This window comes from Chiloscyllium plagiosum, chromosome 36 (genome assembly GCF_004010195.1).
Source record: "Chiloscyllium plagiosum isolate BGI_BamShark_2017 chromosome 36, ASM401019v2, whole genome shotgun sequence".
NCBI classification, from domain to species: Eukaryota; Metazoa; Chordata; class Chondrichthyes; order Orectolobiformes; family Hemiscylliidae; genus Chiloscyllium; species Chiloscyllium plagiosum.
The window spans coordinates 25,761,990-25,781,907 of NC_057745.1; the positions used below are offsets into that span (position 1 = coordinate 25,761,990).

Consider the following 19,918-nt stretch of genomic DNA (forward strand, 5'->3'; position numbering starts at 1 on the left):
TGCAAGAATGAAATCAGGAAGGCAATTTTTATTGTGAGGAGTTGCTGCAGTTGCAAGATTTTGAGCACAGTAAAGAAGCACACCCCTGGCAGGTAACCAAAATCAGGAACTCTTTGAGATGTACTGATATATCTTCAGGGAAATTGACCATGAGGTAGGTTAAGCTGAACTTGAGTCATGATCAGAGCAATCAGTAAAGTCAAATATACCTAGAATATTGTGTGTAGTTGCTCCTCAGAATGAAGATGACACAGTTCATGACAAAAAAAAATTGTGCACAGAGCCGTTTAACATGAAGAGGCTGTTTCATTGAAGCTACATGGACTAAAGAGTGTGGCACACTCAGTGGGATGGACTCCCACTGTTAGGGCACATGACCAGGAATTTCCAGTTTAAACGGTCACTCAAAATGTTGACAGACAAGAATTATGTAAGCAGAAAGTCAAGTTTTGTGCCAATGTTTTGAATATATCTTATTGTGTAATATATATTATACAATAAATATACTTTAGAAAGAATCGCTTGTAGAAAGAGGCATAGGATATCATTTAGTGAGATAGAATTGTGTACAATCCACAGTAACAGCCTGTTCACCCAAACAGGTTATGTCAGCTGTACACTAACTTCCTCCCACATCTACCTCTATCAATATACCCATCTATTTCTTTCTCCCTTGTGTGTTTGTCTAGTTTCCCCCTAAATGCATCAATGCTATTTACTTGCAACGCCTTAGGGAATGCCATATTCTCAACAGTCTTTCACTAAAGAAGCATTAGTGTATACTAAATACATCATTACAGCAATGTAAAGCATCAAGAGCCATGTTGCACCTCCGTGTGAATTGATGTTGTTGTTCTGCATTATGAGCATCACAGCCAGTTGTTGATGCAGTTTCTGGAACGTCAGGTCTTCACTGTTTCCCGTAGTCATTAACATTCTCCTCACATAGCTCCATCTCAGCTGTGAAAAGTACAATAAAGGTTCAACTTAATTACTTTGAAATCAGTATCGTACAATCTCTTGGAAAAACCTTCCTCTGGAACCCACACCTTACACAGTCCTCGGAGTGCTCTGATATAAGGAGAATTGCTATCACTTGTCAGAATACAAACTGCCTGAATTCAGCTTTGCATGTGGTGGCATTGCACAGTAAAATAAGATGCTCAGCAAAATAAGGAATTTACAGCAGAGAAAGAGGCCATTTGGCCAAGCTAAATTGTCTGTAGCATCTAGGGGTGTGTAGGTTAGGGGTTACGGAGAGCGGAGGGAATGGGTCTGGGTGGGATGTCCTTTGGAGAGTTGGTCCAGGCTCATCATATATTTGCCAGAAAAGACAGAGTGACTCAACCTCAGCCCATTTTCCTGACCTGGATCCGGGGCACTGTAGGTTGCTGATCTGTTCGAATGTTGCTGTTATCAGAGATTGCTAATCATGTAGTCTCAAACCTGCATTATTTTACCCTCATTGATTCTGCCTATCATGAAGTCTGGGTGTTAGATGCTTCTACAGAACTATTGAGGCAGTTCTATTTAGCTAGACTCTGATCTGCTGCATCTTTGTCTTTGCATTTACTTGGAGAAACTGCTGTCTGACTCCCTGTAAAAGTCCTGGAAATTCATTATTGACATTTGGATATACAGAATGTCAATTACAGTTCTCAAGTACAATTCATTCATTTCTCTATTTATGAGTCCTGATAGTACATGACTATTGATGTCAGAATTGCATTGTCATGTACGTCATCATAATTAATTCAGTCCCGTTGCATCACAGTTGCATCAGGAACATATCCCAGGATTATGGATTTCTGTTTAAACTATCCTTTCTAAACATTCACGACCCTCTGAGTGAAAACAATTCTCCTCAAGCCTCCATTAATCTCTTGACCAATTACTTTAAATCTTCTGTGGCTCAGTGGTTAGAGCTGCTACCTCAAGCCTGGGTGACTGTCTGTGTGGAGGTTGCACATTCTCCCTGTGTCTGCATGGGTTTCCTCCCACAGTCCAAAGGTGTGTAGGTTTGGTGGATTGGCCATGGGAAATGCAGGGGTAGGATGGGATGCTCTTCATAGGGTCAGTGTGGACGTGATGGGCTGAATGGCCTGCTTTCACACTGTAGGAATCCTGTTTCTCCTGGTTGTTAACTTCCATGTTCGAGGGGTGTGGGGGGGAGGAGTGAAAAGGCAACATTAACTTCTCGCTATCTGAGCTCTGCAATCTACTTAATACTTGCTGTCTCATTAAAATCACACAGTGACTGTCTTCAGTTCCCTCCCCAACACTCATTACATGACTGTATATCTCTCTCACTATATTGTGGGAAAGTGCAGAATCTAATGCTGACTTCTGTTACTCAGTGTTGACATTTATCACTGGGATGTACTCAGGACATAGTGGGAAACAGCTAAATATGCTTTGAGCACAGATGATGAAGATTGCATGGCCCATGGGAGTAAAATTAAACACGCTGCTACTCTCCATATTTTATAAATAAACAGTGTTCTTCTTAAAAGAATTCTGGAAAGCGTAAGAGTACAATTGAACTTTTCAACTTTACACATATCCGGTAGTAGTGGGTATCTTCTGCAAGGGCTGGATCACATAATCACCGACCTTGGGTTTCTTTAGGAACTGAAATGGAATCGATCATAAATCTATCACAAGTACATAGATGGAATAGTTGCGTTTTAAAGATTTTGGGCACAGCCTTGCATCCTCTATAAACCTGAGCTCCTTCAAAACTCTAATGACCCCATCCTGGAATTTCTAGCCACTGCTGGGGGAAAGAAGAGGAGGGATTGTATTTTAAGAGTATTGCACTCAGCCGGCATAGCAATGGCCCAATGTCTCTGATATATTCAAAGCAAGGACAGGTGAGAAGGGTGCACAGTAGTGCATAGCTGTTGGGTTGAAGTTGGGAAGCAACCAAGTTGGGATGGCACAGTGGCTCAGTGGTTAGCACTGCTGCCTTGCAGTGCCAGGGACCCAGGTTCAATTCCTATCTTGGATGACTGTCTGAGTGGAATTTGTACATTTTCCCTGTGTCTGTGTGGGTTTCCTCTGGGTGCTCTGGTTTCTTCCCAAAGTCCAAAGATGTGTGGGCCAGGTGAATTGGCCATGCTAAATTGCCCATAGTGTTAGGTGCATCAGTACGGAGTAGGTGGATGGGTTACTCTTTGGAGGGTCGATATGGACTTGTTGGGCCGAAGGGCCTGTTTCCATACTGTAGGGAATCTAATCTAATTGCTTTATCATGAAAATGATTTGGCATTTGGGATTTTGTGCTGAATGGGTGCATAAGCTTTCGACTGATTGTTTAGTTACTTTGTGCACAGTGAAATTGCTCCCCTTCAGATATAGAATCATAGAGATGTACAGCATGGAAACAGACCCTTCGGTCCAACCCGTCCATGCAGACCAGATATCCCAACCCAATCTAGTCCCACCTGCCAGCACCCAGGTCCCTCCAAAACCTTCCTATTCAAATGCCTTTTAAATGTTACAATTGTACCAGCCTCCACCACATCCTCTGGCAGCCCATTCCACACACACATCACCCTCTGCGTGAAAAAGGTTGCCCTTTAGGTCTCTTTTATGTCTTTCCCCTCTCACCCTAAACCTATTCCCTCTAGCTCTGGACTCCCCCACCCCAAAGAAAAGACCTTATCTATTTACCTATCCATGCCCCTCATGATTTATAAATTCTCTCTTCTGTAAGGCAGCCACAAGCACTATCATGGCTTTGACATTCACACTTTGCAGGCATTTCCTCTCTCCTGTAAGAGCTTACTGCCACTACTTGGGTGCCTATCTCACTGCCAGCCCAGTCAGGCATATAAATTTGAAGACTGCATCATGTGAGCTGCAGTGTCAGGACTCGGGCATGATCTGGGTGTTGTGGCCCCTGTCATTACTGAAAATAAAGTATTTTATTTCACACCAAGTTCCATTCACCCGTGTGTTAATGACCTGCAATAAGCAACACCTCAAATTTCAAATCCTTAGTATTAGTTTTAAATCTGACCATGACCAAAACTCTCCTTCTGTCTGTAAACTCCTCCTGCCCCAAATCTGTCAGCAGTTTTCCCATTGCTGCCTAGTTCCAATGACTCTGTTAAGATTCCTGTGAGTCTTTGAGCTCCTTCAATGCCAGGGATGGAGCATTGAGTCACAGATTAAAATTCTCATAGTTTACAATTCCCTCCATGATCTCATCCCTCATAAACTCTGGATTTGTTTCCATTCAGACATCCTGTGAAAACGCAGTGTCCTTCCAAATGTGTTTTTTTTTGTTGATCTCCAGTTTTCATTGTAGCACAATTGGTACACATGTTTTCTGTTGTTTAGGCTCTTAAGCTATTGAATTCCCCAGTTAAATCTCTTTCCCTCTCTATCTCATTCTTCTATAGGATATCCTTCAAACCTATCCCCACAAGCAATCTTATGGACACTGTCCTAAAAGCAACTTGTGTGGCTCAGTGCCAGATGTTGTTTGATGATGCTATATGAATGCAATTTGTTCTAACTTTGCTGTTTAATGTTACTATCAGTGGTTCAGCACCACACGAACGGTTCAGACAGAGGAAGAGATGTCAGAATTCTGCCAGCATTCACATACAGGGACAGTGGACACACAAATTAACACCAACATGTAAAGAAATATTGATGATATTTTGTAAGGTGTCACCAGCTGAGACTTGGATAATAAAATTCATTTCAACCTGAAAACAGTCACAAGGATGACAATGCACAACTAACCACACCCATTACTTGTAATGCAGGAAGCATACAAACCTCGTGCTAAGTTCACTGTCGAGGACATGAGCAGGAGGCATACACAATTGTGAGGGGCTGGGCTCATTCAAGATGTCTGTGTGGGTTTCCCCATGTCTGCGTGGGTTTCCCCGTGTCTGCGTGGGTTTCCCTGTGTCTGCATGGGTTTCCTCCAGGTGCTCCGGTTTCCTCCCACAGTCCAAAGATGTGCAGGTCAGGTGAATTGGCCATGCTAAATTGCCTGTAGTGTTAGGTGCATTAGTCTGAGAGAAATTGGTCTGGGTGGGTTACTCTTCGGAGGGTCAGTGTGGAACTGTTGGGCCGACAGGCCTGTTTCCACACTGTAGGGAATCTAATCTAATCTAAAAATATCCCTTAAAACCAACCTGCTCCACTTAAAGTGGATGGGAATTTTGGCTCGAACAGGTGCTCAATGTCATGGCAATACTGAGTTTGATCTTAGAAAGATATAAACATTACTAAACATTGCAGAGAGAAGACTCCAAAATTTCCAAACGGAAAGCCTTGGTTGAGAGGTTTCAGCGCAGGAATAACGCAATCTATCCACAAGGGGTGAAGGTTCCCATCAGATGAACCCTAAGGGGTTACAGAAGCAAACAGCAGTGAAGGGTATTGGCAGAAATACCTCTATACCTTGGAAGTTCAAGAAGCTCATGTCAATAGTCAAGGCAGTAAATGCATCTCCAAGTGCCATGTCTGGCAATTACACCAGGAGCTACACACACTGGTTATTTGTTTATGGGATATGTGTGCTCCTAGAATACCATCATTTATTATCCATCCATAGAAATCCCTGAGAAGGTGACCACAGGTCCTTTTCTTGAACTGCTGCTATCTCTGTGGTGAAGGGACTCCCTTCAGTTCAGAGAGAGAGCTACTGGACTTAATTCAGCAATGATGATAAGTGATTGTCATATTTGTCCAAATCAGGGTAGTGTGTGACTTGGCGGGGAGCTTGCAGGTGCTGATGTTTGAAAGTGTCTGTTTCTATTATTCTCCTGCATGGTCAAAGTGGAAGGTTTGGGGGGGTGCTGTTGATGAAAATCCTTGTAAGTTACTGCAGTGACTCTTTAGATAGTACACTACTGGCATTGTGTTCTAGTGTTGAAGGGAGTAAATGTTTTAGGTAGTGGATCAGATGTCAATCAAATGGACTGCTTTGTCCAGGATGGTGTAAAATACAGGATTAGAGTGGTGCTGGAATCGCACAGCAGGTCAGGCAGCATCCCAGGAGCAGGAAAATTGACGTTTCATGCAAAAGCCCTTTATCAGGAATAGTGATGATTTTGCCCGAAACGGTCGATTTTCCTGCTCTTCGCATCCTGCCTGACCTGCTGTGCTTTTTCAGCACCACTCTAGTCTTGACTCTAATCTCCAGCGATACACTCAGCCAGACAAGTGCGGAGTGTTTTTGTCACACTCCTTGTTTGTGTCATGTAGATGGCGGACAGGTTCTAGGAAGTCTAGTATTTGACAATAACTACCCTCTCACCCACTCTTGTTGCTACAGTATTTATGTGGCTGATCCAGTTAAGTGTCTGGTCAATGTCATCAATACTGCTCCATGCACTCACCCTCATTACTCAACAGCCTAAACCTCTACCAATCAGAACTCAGACCTCGCCTTCATGGTTCTCTTACAAAACAATGGAGAGGAAAACCACAAAATGTTGCAATATCTTCAACTTTAAACTGGAAGGGACCAGATATTTTATAGTTCACATACCGATCATGTCTACAAGTCTCACACCCAGATGCCACAGCTTGCACACAAACTATTCAACCATGAGAGCCATATCAGCCAAACACAGTGCACTACACGTAACTCCCCTCTCTTGCAGGAGAACATTGTGCATAATTAGAGGGACTAACAGCTGTCATGTGGGGTCAGATATGGCTGCCTGGGATCACCTCCAGGATCGGGGTTGAGCTCACCACCATTGGGGCACTGATGATTCAGTCAGCGACAAGGCTGGAACTTGTGAGGATAATACTGCTTATACTGAACTTCCCCTCTTATTCTCTACTTTCTCCTCAATCCATGATTTGTTCTGAGTGCCAGCTAGAGATGGTGCTCAACTCATACCTTTAACGAAACACTTTCACATATGGAGCAAAGAGTTCAGATTCTGACACTGTGTGTACTTTTGTGGCAGAAGCTGCATGTTTCAGGGAGTGCGCATGAATGGCTTAAAGCTGGGGCAAGAGACTACAGGAGCACTGGTGCTAGTTTGGCAGAGGGCAAGGTCACATGCAAACAGAGGAAAACATCAGTGGGCAGCCCACAGAAGAAGACTGATGGGTAGGCACACCCAGGTGCATGGTGCATTGTAGGCCTGGCAAAAAAGACTGCAAACACCATCAAGGAGCATGAAAGAGTCTGATAATGGCACCCGGTTTGGTGTATTTCATAGAATCATTGGAAACAGGCCACCTGGCCCAACAAGTCCACACTGACCCTCCGAAAAGTGGCCCAATTACGCTACATTTACCCCTGACTAATGCATTTAAGCTACACATCCCTGAACACTATCGGCAATTTAGCATGACCAATTCACCTAACCTGGATTATGGGAGGAAACCAGAGCACCTGGAGGAAACGTATGCATACAAGGGGAGAATGTGCAAACTCCACACAGACAGTCACCAGAGGCTGGAATCAAAGCCAGATCCGTGGTGCTGTGACGCAGTGGTGCTAACCACTGAGGCAACGTGCCATCCTGGAGCCTCTCTGGTTTAATGCTCTCTAGTCATGGTCTCTGGATATTTGTACAATTTGTGTGTCCGACTACACAGAAACTAGATGTTGACGGAGTGGATTTTTCTTTCCAGTCGTGGTGCCCCACGGGAATTGATCAAAGCCACATGTGTGCTGTCAATGCCATTCTGTACCATGGGAAACTCACTTTACCTTCTCTCTGGGAAGATCGAAGGAAATGTGTTTAATTCTCTTGCAATTCAGAATCTCTGTAACCTCTCTTACAAAACAGTGGAGAGGAAAACCACAAAAGTGTCATAATATCATCAGCTAAAAAATTGGAAGGGGACCAGATATTTTAAAGTTTGTCACAGTTACAGGCAAATGGGTTCTAGTCTTCAGTCCATTCAAAGGTCGCCATTCATAGGTACAGGAAATGTTCACACGTTGGATCTTTAAAATTACATTCTTGGTATAGGATCACAATCATAGGTATGAATGAGCATTCATAAATCAGGAAGCGACTGCACTTTCAATTCTATCCTTATTCTCATTTGAGGTAATTGTTTAGCAACTGGTAGATTTCAGTGAGGACAACCTTATCAAGGGGAAAATGCTGCACTCACTGTTGCACACTGAGACTCAGGATGGAGAATTGCCTATGGGTTGAGAGTCCTTAACAGAGTGGGTGGCACGGTGGCACAGTGGTTAGCACTGCTGCCTCACAGCGCCAGAGACCCAGGTTCAATTCCCGCCTCAGGCGACTGACCTGTGTGGAGTTTGCACGTTCTCCCCGTGTCTGCGTGGGTTTCCTCCGGGTGCTCCGGTTTCCTCCCACAGTCCAAAGATGTGCAGGTCAGGTGAATTGGCCAAGCTAAATTGCCCGTAGTGTTAGGTAAGGGGTAAATGTAGGGGTATGGGTGGGTTACGCTTCGGCGGGTCGGTGTGGACTTGTTGGGCCGAAGGGCCTGTTTCCACACTGTAATGTAATCTAATCTGTAATCTAATATCAGTTCTGAAGAAGAATCATATTAGACTCAAACTATTAACACTGTTTCTCTCTCCATAGATGCTACCAGATCTGCATGGTTTCTGCGTTCTGTTCAGATTTCCAGCATTTTGCTTTTATAAGGAATTTGTAAATAGAGACATTGACTATAAAAGGTGAGAAACTGTACTCAAGTTTTATATGTCACAGGCTAGCCTTGTCATAGAGTATTAGCTCAGCTGGCTGGATGGCTGGTTATGGTGCAGTTTTGGTTCAGTTCCCATGCAAGTTGAGGCGACCAGGAAAGTTCCATCTTCTCAACTTCATCCATTGCCTGAAGTGTGGTGACCCTCAGGTTAAATCAATACTGGTTATCCCTCTCTCTAATACCCTGGAAAAGTAACCAACATAATCAAAAGGCCCTCCCACTTTGGTTATGCTCTCTGCTACCGTTTTCCATTAGGTAGAAGATATAAAGGTTTGTATATCCCCTCTAACACACATACTGGCAAACAGATTTTAGCAGGGAAAAAGTAACATGGACTAGAAAGGCAATTCAATAGCCTGTATTGACGAGATCTACTCAGTTGGTTCTTGCTTATCCAAAGTTTTCTTCTGAACTCTCCTTTTCTGAATACGTTCACTGGTTTGCAAGAGTTACAGGGTGATAAGTTAATTTATAAAAGGTCTCTGCTTAACAATTCAAGGTCACAGCATATCGCAACCACTGAAGGGACAATAAACTGGTTTTCTTTAGGTTTATAGCAGATTTTTACTGCAGAGAACAGAGAGAGGGAGCTTCTGAACTGGAGGAGAACTAATCACTTTTCTATCTAATCTTTTCTCAGCCCCAAACTGTTCAGTTATCAGAGAACCAATCCCACAGATATTGGCAAAGAACCTTTGTACTTGAAAACTGGTCACAAGACCATAGACCAATTAGCTTCTTGTAGACAACCAAAGCTCCGTCTGAATACAAAACCTTTCAGCTCCAACTCATCTGCAAACTAAATTTCAATTATTGCTTAGTCAAGCAGCTCTTCAAAACATGTTTGCCATAAGTGTCAGCCTGCTTGCTTTTCAAAACATGCAGTCGGCCTTTCAAAACATTAGATTTAAAATGGTTCTTTTTCATTTCACCTACAGTTTTAAAAAGCACAAAAGTAAAAAGACAGAAATGAAACACATGAATGATCCTTCACTTTTTATCAAAAATCAAAGTAAATATAAATAAGTATATAAATTAAAGACGGAGCTGAATAAACAGGCCGCAATAGCATTAAAAAAATCAATTTTTAATCACAACTGAGAAATCTGACATTTCACAAATATGAAGTTAGATTATCGGGGATGGAGAAGTTGTTCAACAATAATTATTTTACAGAACACCTTTAAAAACTTATTTCTATCTTAACCAACAAGGCATAACTTTTTCAAATGCCATTCCACCAAGTTTAAGAGTGTCAAAAGTAGAAGCTTACATTAAATTGAGAAATTTTCAAAGTTTTGCTCTGTTGTGACTTCAAGAGTACTCCATGTGGAAGAGCAGGGAATTACTGAATGCAATTGGTGATTTCACAAGGGAATGCCAGAGGTTGCTGACAGTTTCACAAAGTAAAGTTGCGGAATGCTATCACAAACACCAAGCCATCAGACTATGAATCTTGAGAAGGAAGGTTACTTAATGTTCATTGGCAAGTATTAGGAAGACTCCTTTTGCTTCATGGTTAGAAATTACTGATATCACATTGCATATTGCAAAACTCTACTTGGTGCAAATCAATTTTGAACCACTAGAGCATAACATTTGTTTCTAATCCATTTCCATGTTTCAGGATTTCAATAGTAAGTAAAGCAAATTGCTGGACAGACCTGTGTCATTTTAGAATCATACCAGTTTCTTTTGTAGGTAATCGTATTTAGAGCGTCGGTTCCATTCAGCCTGGTTGAATTATTGCATTTATTTCCACAGGGAATCTGACATGAAATGGTAATAAGGGGAGATCACTATAGACCTCACGTAGTTGTGCTTTAGAGTATTACCACTCTGCTAACTCATGCTGGGAATTTTATTGTATGGAACAAATCGAAAATCCCAAATATTTGACCAAGTTACAAAATCTCCCAAAGCCCCCAGTGTACAGACATGATCATGAAAATGTTGACATGAAAGGAAAACGTCTTTGGATTTACCACATAAATTATTCCTATTTTCAAGCAACCAGTGGCTCGAAAAATATTTCAAACTTATTTTCTCTAAGAACATAAGAAATAGAAGCAAAAGAAGGCCTTTCAGCCCTTCAAACTTGTTCCACCCTTTAAAGAGATCAAAACTGACCTACTTCAAAAGAATTTGCCCATTCTACTGCATAGAGTCCCAACAGTGTGAAAGCAGGCAATCATGCCCAGCAAGTCCACACCAATGCTTGAAGAGCATTCCATCCAAACACACACCCTCCCCTCCCCTAGCACAGCTAATCCACCCTAACCTACCCATCTTTGCACTTTGGGAGGGAACCAGAACACCCAGAGGCAACCCACACAGACATGGAGAAATTGTGCAAACTCCATTTAGACAGTCACCCAAAGGTAGAATCAAACCCAGGTCCATGGTGCTGTGAGGCAGCAGTGCCAACCACTGAGCCACTGTGCCATCTCTGTCATCCTTTATGTTCGTCATTTGTATAAATCTACTGATCTCAGCCTTGGTCCTATCTTTCAACTTTTAAAAACTTTACTATACGCGAGATTATTTTTTTTAGCATTAAGTTTTTTTTGGGTAACAGAGGTGCGATCATATCAGAAATGATTTAATACAGATGTAAATCTATGAAACCACTAGAGATGGAAATAATAACATCTGTAGACACCAAACAAGTGAGCTGACAGCAGTAAACAGGAAACAAGAGGATACAAACGCACCTTAGAACTTTAACATTTACTATACTGCTAAATGAAAACAAGATAATAATTCATCAATTTGTTTTTCAGACAGGCATTATTTACTGCAACGCTAGGACATGATTAAATCCTATCATTCTTCTTTGTAATTCCTGTGTAAATAGAATAGGTTCTGTCAATGGAGTCAATCGATAAGAGGTTGCAGGAAGGTTAGCAGTCAATAACACTTTATTCTTATATCACAAGTTTGTCTGTTGGAAGGGGTGACTTTCTCTCAACTCATTTCCACAGGGCAATGACCTGTACCCTTTGGACCACTGATGAGTGCACTTTGGGTTTATAGCCAGAAGTCAATCACTAGTTCTTCGGTGTATGAGCCCTTTCTGGGAACTGGGGAATTGTGTGTGTGTGTGTGTGTGTGTGTGTGTGTAAAATTCTTTACTTCACCCATCACAGTTTAGCAAAGGAACTTTATACATGGAGAAGAATATACTTTTTAGTTGGCAATTCAATTCAATTCAATTTCAAAAGCTCCCCACAATACGTTGTCGGTGAAAGTGAGGACTGCAGATGCTGGAGATTAGAGTCGAGAGTGTGTTGCTGGAAAAGCACAGCAGGTCAAGCAGCATCTGAGGAGCAGGAGAATCGATGTTTTGGGCAAATGCCCTTCATCAGGAATGAGGCTGGCAGCCTCAGGGGTGGAGAGATAAATGGGAAGGGGGTGAGGCTGGGGTGGAAGGTAGCTGAGAGTGCTCCCAGCCTCATTTTTGATGGAAGGGCTTTTGCCCAAAACATTGATTTTCCTGCTCGTAGGATGCTGCCTGACCTGCTGTGCATTTCCAGCACCACACTTTCAACAATATGTTGCAGGACCAGCAAAGGTGAGTAATCCTAGATCCCAGCCACCTCAAAAGACGAAACTTCAGCATCCATGGTAATATTTTACCTCATAATTTCTGAAATACTTTCAATCTCCGTGCAACAAATAACAAGGGTTGGTCCCCAACATACCCCTGCCTCCTGCAAACCCTCCCATGTCTGAACGAAGAATAGGATTGTCTGTCAATCAAGGTGTGCAGTCAATTAAGGGCACATGCGAAAGGTGTTTTTGTGGTCACCAGCAGCGAAGCTCCCTACATGTGTGAAGATTACCAGTTTAATGGAGCAAGCCAATCAATCCTGTGTGGTTCCAACCCATTCTGCAGGATGAGGCATTTCACCCCTAAAAACATTACCTTTAAAGCTATGTGCTGTTGGCCACATTGACCAGTTTACATGCTAAAAACACTTTACCCAAGTGCCCTTGTCTGTGAGGCAGATAAGGGAACACAGAATTTAGTTTGTGGTTCAACTTGATTGTATTTACAAAATATTCCTTATTAATACCATCATGTGAGTGTTTCCTAACTTCCAACCATATTTACTCTTTACCTCAGTCTATCCACCTGAAAAAGGACATTACTCTCAATGCAATTGAGTTGAGCATTTGGAATCTCCTTCCTTTCCAACAGGGGGCTGGCTCTATTCCATGAAGATGGATCCCGCAGGTTAAGGTGAATCCTCTCCTGGGTCTTCTTGGATTGCTGCACAATCTTCTGCCATGAGTCTTGCTGTGAATATTCATTGATGGGGTGGTTTGTGCGTGTGCTTTTATCTTCCTTTGCCCTGGACCTTCTGTGGCCTTTGGTGTCAGCAGCGTCCAACGCATCCAATAGGGTCATGCCAGTACCCCTCATTGTCGCCATGCCGGAGAGCTGTAAAGTGCACAGCCTCTAGCACTGTTGGAAGTCAAGGTGCCAGAAAGTCTGATCAATACTCCTCAAATACACAACCCTCAGGCTAGTTGGAACTGGTTCCATCTGAACCTTTGTGACCTCCTTGAGCTTGGTTTCCAACCAATGTAGCTGATATCTGCTGGCTGCTGTTTAATTTAGGTGGGTCAATTTCCTGTCAAGCCTGAATTCTCGGCTGTGGGCCAATTTAGAATGCCCAGTTTTGGGGTGCCTCATGTGAAGATGTCCTCAGGGCCCCTGATCAGCCTTAAAAGTGCCTACCTCATCCAATGGGTCTCACTCCTGATAAGGCATGGTCTCTACACCCATTGTCAATAGGATGGCAAATAGGGAGACTGTCCATCAGGAAACACCCATCTGGGAAGAATATGCTGCCCATCTTGCTCCTAGGAAATACAGGCTTGGGATCTTAATGTGGTTCCAACATCAGGGGTCTAAAGCCTGTGGTAAAGTTTTGTTGAGTGATACTTTTTATGATTCAATAGAAGCCTAGCTGTGGGCTACTCAGTGGTGTTTGCCATAGACCTGGGATCTATGTTCAAATATAACCCTGAACTGAAATGAAGACCAGCTTACGATGACAAGAAAGAAGTGCCTTCTATCCACTGCACAATCTGCTTTTGGGACACGTCTGCCCAGTTCCAATGGACCCTACAGCTCAAGCCTGACCCTAGTTCAGTGTGAATGGCCAATGCTACACAGGAAGGCCAAGGAGTGACTGGTGTGAGAAATAGATAAAAAGTGACATCAGATTGAAATAGTAAAGGGACCATTCTTCCAAGGTCAGAACTAAGACCTATACCGATACCGGGGTGCTGTCACTTGGCCATTAGATATCAGGTTCTGACATATTTCCAATTTTACAGGAGGTCATCTTCCAAAATTCATATCAGGCTACCCTTTGACAGACAATCATCTCCGGTGTTGGACAAAATGCAAGAAGCATCGTTTTGATTCAAGATACTTAAGCTCTTCTTCTTGAAGACTTCTTCTGTAACAAAATGTAAATAATTTCTGGACAATAATTAAAATAATCTTGCCTTATTAGGCAGTCCTTGGACCTGCTTCTACTCCAGTTCAATGGGGGTCTGATAGACGATGTAGAGATTCTGCATTATTTGGATGGGGTTGTACTTGAAGGGATGGGAGATGGGGCTCTTTGGAAGTTTGGTGTGCTCTCTCTGAAGCCTTGACTTCCCCTCTGCATATTCCCAATGAAATCCCATGATGCATTTGAAGCCTTTGAATGAGCCTGCTTTATTTGACTGCAAGCCAGGGGTCTCCCCGGAGTTTGACCTTTTCAGAAACATGATGAGGACATTGTTACAGCTTTCTCACTGCCATGCTCCCATGTACAATAGTTGATTTAGATTAATTTGTCATTTTTTAATAACTAAGGGATTGAGCTAGAGCAGTGTAAAAATATTGACAACCCACGAGGTATCCAAGATTGTGCGGATAACAAGTATTGCCCTAAGTGAAGAGTAATCCTGCCAAGTTACATTGCTCCATGTCTAGAGGGCACTTGGTATGCATTGGGTTATTGTAACAATTCAACGCCTCTGTGGGAATGTTTTTGTGCCACTGAGAATAATTATTCTTCATAGCTTCCTTATTAAATTCATGAGCATTCTACAGAGCAGTGGATAGTAAGGGATAAATGGTAAAGAATCCTGGCAAGATGAATTGGAAGAAAGAGGAGCTGAAGTGGAGGTGGGGGGGGGATGGGTTGGAAAAGCACAGCCATCGCTGTGTACTCTGAACACTAGACATGAATTCCAGAATCATAAGACTTGTAACAGCTTCAGTGGTTTGCATTTTGGCTGTTCGGGATCTGAGCCCTGAAGTCATTCTTTCCCGTAACCCCTGTCAATGTTTTACCATTCAATATAGATCTCCTCTCCACTTTCCTGCTCTCAAAATATATCATCTCGTATTCCTTCATATTAGAGTTCACTTGTCTGCCTAATCCTTCAGCAAAAATGTCTTTTTTTTTCTGGTGGACAGTTATTGCCTGGAAGCGTTAGACAGAATCCACATGGATGTGTCACAAACCCTACGCCCTCCTCTATTCCAGCTCAGGTACTAGGAAGCAGTTGCGACAGGATGGTCACTAACAGCCAATTCCCAATCTGTGTTCCAGAACTGGGAAGACCATTGGGCATAGCCTATGGGTAGGGCCACCAGATACACTCACAGTGCCATCACAGTGACAGGAGTGTCAGCAGGTGCCATGCCATGAGGGTTCCTACAGTTAGGAGTTAGTAAGTGCCATGGAAGCAAGAGCTGCCTTGGCAAAGAAATCAGTTTCCATGGAAAGGGGGCTGCAATGGCATACCTACTGACCTGAGGATGCCAGTTTAATTTAGCCAAAGGGCTCACATGGTCTCACAGCTCGGATCACCTGCTGGGAATTTGCCTCGGCAAAATATCTGGGCTCCTGTCAGGAACTGGTGAGGGAGCTGTGTTGTCAGGAAAATTGCAATCTAGTTACGGAATCGGAGTTCATTATTTCTATTGAACTGGCATTCCTTCCTGCCAAGCGAGTAGTTGGCAGTGTTGGTACCTCATCTGCTCGGAAATCCTAATAGGCAGGAGCACGCATGGCTCTCTGCAGAAGTCAATGGCACTGTCTTTACTATACACTGCACTGAGGAATGATGAGGACATGCTGAAATGCACTCGGTTCTGATTGAACAAACTTTGTTGTCGCCTCTCCTCCAAGTTGCGCTCCAAGGTAGAGTCATAGAGTCGAAAAATGTGTTGCTGGAAAAGCGCAGCAGGTCAGGCAGCATCCAAGGAGCAGGAGAATTGACGTTTCGGGCATAAGCCCTTCTTCAGGAACCTCCTGCTCCTTGGATGCTGCCTGACCTGCTGCGCTTTTCCAGCAACACATTTTTCAGCTCTGATCTCCAGCATCTGCAGTCCTCACTTTCTCCTTCAGAGTCATAAAGGTTTACAGCATGGAAATGGACCCTTCGGCCCAACTTGCCCATGCCATCCAATCTTCATAATAGAACTAGTCCCATTTACTGGTGTTTGGTCCATATCCCTCCAGACCTATCCACCTGTTCAAATGTTTTAAGAACCGCTTCCACCACTACCTCTGGCAACCCATTCCAGACACTCACCACCTTCTGTATGCAAAGATTGTTCCTCTGGACTCTTTTGTATTTCTCCCCTCTCAACTTAAACCTATGCCCTCTAGTTTTAGACTCTCTAACCATGGGGAACTGTTAATAGCTATCAACTTTTTCTATACCTCTATGAGTTTATAAACCTCTAAAAGGTCACTCCTCAGTCTCCGACACTCCATGGAAAAAATGTCCCAGCCTCTTCTTATAACTCAAACCTCCACTCCGGATAGCACTTGAGTAAATCTTTTCTGCATTCGTTCGAGTTTAATCATATCCTTTCCAAAGTAGGACAACCAAAACTGCACACAATACTCCAACTGTGGAATCGATATGAGTCCAGGATCTCATCAATTTCAGCACTGTCCATCAAACTGGCAATCCCACCACCCCAAAGTCACCTGGTCCTATCCTGGTGATGGAATCTTTGACAGTGTTCTCATCTCCTGTATTATTCACTTTCAGTCAAAACGGTTCACTTTGTTTGCAATTATGAGTGCTCTTTGTTTGCTTTGAATTGACTCATTGTCCCCAAGCATGCTTTCAAAGTGACTTTCTTCAAATATCTACTGCGCTAACTCACTAAACTGTTTACATGCATGTGGAACAACTGCTCAAACTCCACAAAATCACTTGCAGGAGGTTCCTAAAAGTGTGATGTTCTTCAGTACTTAAGTTCTCAAATGAAATGTGAAAAAGAATTTTTTTCAACCTTGTCACAAGTTTGCTTTGATGTACTGCGGAGAAAAGACGAGCACATGCTCAACTCCTGGCATGCATTCTTAAACTAAATTTAGTCCAGATTTATATTTTCAGAGGAAATCCCACTGGCAGCCAACCCAGTGGGTTTTCTGACAAAGGTGAACGATGTGTTCGCTGCTGGTCAACTCTCCAGCTTTCAAATTTAATCCAAAAACTGAAAAGTCTTGGGTTTTGTATTTTAATTTACATCCTTCTGAAGTCATTTGGACCCCTCCTCACAGTTAGTCCTGATGTTTCTGCCATTTGCTAATTTTGAAATTGTGCCCCAATATCTAAATCCAGATCACATACATCAATCAAAAAGAAAAATGATCTCAACTTTGGCCGCTGGAGATATTACTATTCACATCTCCCTGCTCTGCGAAGCATCTGTTGGCATTGTTCTCCATGTTATCCAACCTCTTCATCATGTTCATTTCTTTTGACAGAATACACCTTCATTTAATCAACAAACTTTCTAGGCAGCATCATCCAAATACCCATATACAGAACTTCCACTGTACTTCTTCAGATTACATTATTACCTCTAAGAACATTATTACGTATGTCAGACTTGCCTCCCACAACTCTACGTAAGCTGGATTAAGTGGTCCAGAAATTCTGATCAGAGTCAGAAACTCTATTTCTGATTCCAAACAGACAAAAACAAACACAGAAACATTGACATGATTTGTGGACATTTCTGGAAGGGCACTTCCTATTACGAAACAGGGATAGATCTGTCCAGAGGCTCCAGTAGCCAAAAGGGGAAAGGATTGTCATCCCAAACTGTCCCTTCTTATGCAGCAATCCGGGAGCTGTGTTCCTTCTTTGAAATGTCCTGCTTCATAGCCCTTCTCTTGGACATCTCCTGTGAAAGATATGTTCACAGGGAGGGTGGCAGGTGAACAGCAGGAGTTAGGAGGGTGAGGTGCCAGGTGGGTGAGGGAGGTAGAGTGCCAGGTGGGTGAAGGTTGTTGGGGTGCCAAGGAGTTGAGAGGGTAGGCTACTAGGTAGGTGAAGAGTGGGGGGTGTGAGAAAGGTTTATGAGTGTTTAGGACAGTTCGAGAGGTCAGATTGAGAGGGGGATGGAATGTCGGTTTGATGGGCATCTGGCTCATGGCAAGGGGTGTCAGGTCTACTGGGCAGTTGTCTCAACATTAGCTGTGTCGGAGATCCAGGACCTGCATGATCCTGATGAACAACTCCAGTACATGCTGATCATTGTTTGACCTTCGGAATATCCGGGCCAATAAGCCTGAAATTCCTCAATGGCTTCATGCCCTTTCTATCTCTGTATCCTACTCCAGCTCCAATACCTTCCACGCTGCCTGTTCAGACTTCACATGTATCTTTGATTTTAATTGCTTCATCTTGGAAGCCATGGCATCAACTTGTAATTTTGTAATTTTGTAATTCTCAGCCTCAGTCTCCCGATCTCTCTTTTGTCCTTTCAAGAAATCCTTAAAGTTGATCTCTTTGACCAGGCTTTTGACTATTTGCCTCAATATTGTCAAATGAGATTCGACATCCAATTTTCAATCATGTTGGACTGTGATCTGCCTGAGAGGGGGTCCCTTGTTCAAGTAGACATTTAGGTTCTGACTGATGACCCAGTGTCAGCTACTCCACTTCCCTTGTTATCAACATCCATCGTACTTCCTGCGATCACTAGCTTGTGACCTCCACCCCTCTCTCACTCACTGGCGGCTTATAAAGAGCTCTTGTCAGAAATGCCATGGATTTAAGAACTTGTATTTGATTTATTAATTAGAGTTAGACCCCATGGACATGATAACGTTTTCTCTGTCTGATTAATCATCACATAGCAGCCCTCCCTCAGCCCCATTTCCCAGGAGATGTGGAAAAATGTACCTCAGAATGTTCTCCTCTGACTCTCCCAGAGAGTCAAGGAAGCCTCAAAGTTAAAACTTATTTTCCAGAATGGTTTATCTCACAGTGATACTGTGTAAAATCTATCCAATGCTTCCTGACAGAACTGTGTGCAAGCAATTGCAACCAGCACCCTTGGAATCCTGTTTATTAAATCAATATCTCCTCATGTGAACTTAAAAATATTCATAATTTATATTTTATTAAGTTAATTTAGACTAAGATAATGTGAAAATGTATCTGTTTAAAAAATAACAGATTAATATTTGATTATAATATGCAAAATCCTCCAAGTAGACATGACATTTTGCAGGGTGTAAGTTAAACCTTGAGTAAGTTCAACATGTCCTAACTTTCACCTGAGATCACTTTCTGACATATCTGTTCTGCAAACTTCTCTGAAAAGTGATATTCACATGTGAATATGTCAAATTTGGGGTAGATTTATGATTGCCAAAAATCACTTCATCAAACCTATAAGTATGGATCACTTGTCCAGTAAATGATGAACTGAGGTAGGCAAACAGGTAGATTATTTCAACTAAAAATTGTTATCGTGTTCAATTCAATCAATCACAAAAGCTGTCTTTGCACTTGCATTTAAAGATGACTTATTTTAATATTATTTCTTCGCATCTCACTTTGTCCACTTGGCCATCCCTTTTCATTCAAAGCCAGTATTTGTTGCTATCTCTAATTATCCTTCAGAAGGTGGCGGTGAGCCACCTTCTCAAACTGCTGCAGTCCATGTGCTGTCAAAATAATACTAGACATTTGCAGGATTCTTCAAATATAATCATAAAGCTGAAGAGAAGGAGCTTCTCTCAACCCAGATGTGTCTGAGTTGGCTGAACATTGCCAGTACTATAGTTGGGGGTGCTCCAAGGGGTACTACAGTGTGATTCTTACCTCCTTATTGTGACGGGGAAGTATATCTGGCAGGATATTGCTCTCAAAATAGAGTCAGCCTCATTAT

General features: G+C 42.7%; 1 long non-coding RNA gene across 1 annotated transcript in view; it reads right to left on the reverse strand.

Annotated features, from left to right (window-relative positions):
- Window positions 1-678: 678 nt before the first annotated feature.
- The window catches only part of LOC122541050, a 45,434-nt gene continuing 26,194 nt past the window's right edge, over window positions 679-19,918 (reverse strand). The window contains exon 3 of the long non-coding RNA XR_006309500.1: window positions 679-960. This is a non-coding gene — a long non-coding RNA (uncharacterized LOC122541050). The remainder of the gene's footprint in view (window positions 961-19,918) is intronic.